A 2578-nucleotide genomic window follows, 5' to 3' on the forward strand; every position below is an offset into this window, starting at 1 on the left:
AATATGCGCAGCGAGCACAGCAATATATGGTAACACACGCATTTACACAGACATGCCACAGAGATGGATTCGACACTTATTTCATGCAGTACATAATTATAATAATATCAAGCACCAGACATCATGATGATTTAAAATTATATAATGAAGTAATGTCATGTATGTGTATTATTTGAACGAAACCAGATACACCTGTCATATTTTATATTAAAGCAAGCAGATTAATGGGTAGATTCATTTGATACTTGCTATTAAGTTGTAGGACATTGCAACAAATAGTTATGATTAAATGTATGAAAGCTAAAAATCACTCTTATTAGCACAATGGACAGGAAACTCAGGCCAGCCCCTTTGGATGTCTTCAAAGCTGAACCTGTTGAGCATATACAAATAGACTAGTGACTCATCATGAATGAGAAAGTCTCCTCCCCCAAAAACTAGATAACACATTGCTGATCACACAGGAGTCAATTGCTGTTTTGTCTCAGAGGATGATGGAGTTGCTTCTACACCAGTTCCTGCATGATTTTACCGAGAGAGAGAGAGAGTGATATGGAGAGACGAATTTATATATCTTAAGGATAATGGTATTGTATGCTGGCCTGTAACTGTATGTTTTAACTGCTTACTGTGTGAGTTGTAACCATGTAACTAATGGTATACTGTACATTGTAATATATTGAATCATTATCCTTTTAATAACAAATATATACATCAATGAGCTTTGGAACTCAGATAATGTGTGGGTGTATTGTTTTCTCTTATGGGATGCAGTGTTTTGCGATGTATAGCGCACATTCATGGCAAATGGTAATAAGATGTGCAGGCGTCTACAATATATATTAGAGCGAGCATTTTAAATATTTGTAAGGAAACAATTTGGCATTCACAGATGGGGGCTGGTCCACGATATCATGGTCTTAATGATGCACTGTACATTATAGACGCGACGCTGTGGTCGATCAGCTTGTGGTGGACGCATCGTAAAGCTGAGAAAATCATATCCGTTTGTATTGTTGTGATATCAGTAAGCCAATGATATGAAATTTCAAGGGACAATGCGTTTCTCATAATATTTAAGATGCTAAAATTTATTTTTATTGTTGCAAAACAAAGTTCAAATAAGTCATATTGTGTTTGATTCAGATTGGATTGTTTATCTGTTAAGTAGGTTTAAAAGTACATTTAAAAGTTGCTGCATAGCCATGATATAGTTTTTTTTTTAACTCAGGCCTAAAATAACTTCTGGTGCTTGTATAATGTGTGATTTCTTTGTGACAAAGGAAGCCGCATGGTCTGTCCTCCATTTTGGACTAACCACATGGCCTGGCCACCATTTTGTGTAAACCTCATGGATGTGGAAGGGGGAGGAGCAGTGGCCATTTTAGGAAGGTCATTTTCTAAATAGCTAATTTTCAGTCTGCTCAGAACAATCAGTTTCCTTGGTCACATCAAGCACCATTTATGAGTTACCAATGCATTTATTTAACCCATGCCATAGTCAATTACAAATAGTTTCTATTGGGCCTAGTGAGAGTAAATGGTGAGATAAATGCTTGGCTTGGTGTAAGAAATTGCACACAAAAAAAGAAAAGAAAAAAAAAATACTTTTTTTCCTTCTTCTTTCCCAGGATTTAGTTAACTCTCTGTTTGCTATAGGATAGCCATTGAAATGCAAATTAACCTGTGTAACTGCTTTTTCTTAGCAGTGAAAAACAAATAGCTTTGATATGCAAATTAGAAGCACTGAATGGGTAAATGAGTCACATAGAAGGCTAGTGAATGATACATATATATATATAATATTATTATTATAATTATGTGCATATATATATATATATATATCAGTGTATGTTCTGCAATCTGAATCATATCATTTAAATTATAGATTACTGCAGTCATTATAGATCTGTGTGAAATAGGATACATTTGTTGCTATATAGGTAAATTAGAAATAACAGTATTTTAAGGAAGTAAGTGTAAAGACACAAACGCAGGTCTGCATAAAAGTTTATACGGAACAAGTTGTGTCTAGTGGGCAATAGTAATTAGTATTGTTCACATTTATAGAGCTGTGTGATTTGCTTTATTGCGGACACGTGTCTCGGACAAAGTACAGGACTGCGCACACAGCGTAAGAGACATGCACGGTCGCGTGTTTACACAAAGTGCGTAAGAGTGCGGACGCTAAGTACAAATTACACAATAGTATTGTTTAGTTCAAAGGTGTGACAGTAGCCAGGCTACAATAGCACAAAACTACCCAGTTTCTAAAGCAGATTAGTATAAAACTTTTGTTTAAACTGTATTGCCTCTGGGGGTAAAGCTGCCAATCTGAATGAATTAAAATTTTCTGTACAGAAAAACAAAGTGTATTTGAATGAGCGAACGTAGGAGTGAGTGGATTTGAATCCCGGAATTCGGGATCCGTCGTGTGGTACACCAAGTAAGTGGAGGCTTGGTGGCGTGAGGCGGCTGACTCGCGTTAGTATAGGATTTGGAATACGTAAGGCGTGAGGAGACTCACACAGGAGCATGGTAGAGAATTGTGAATTATGAACTGTGTGACCCATGTAGT

This window comes from Pseudophryne corroboree, chromosome 5 (assembly GCF_028390025.1).
Source record: "Pseudophryne corroboree isolate aPseCor3 chromosome 5, aPseCor3.hap2, whole genome shotgun sequence".
Taxonomy (NCBI): domain Eukaryota; kingdom Metazoa; phylum Chordata; class Amphibia; order Anura; family Myobatrachidae; genus Pseudophryne; species Pseudophryne corroboree.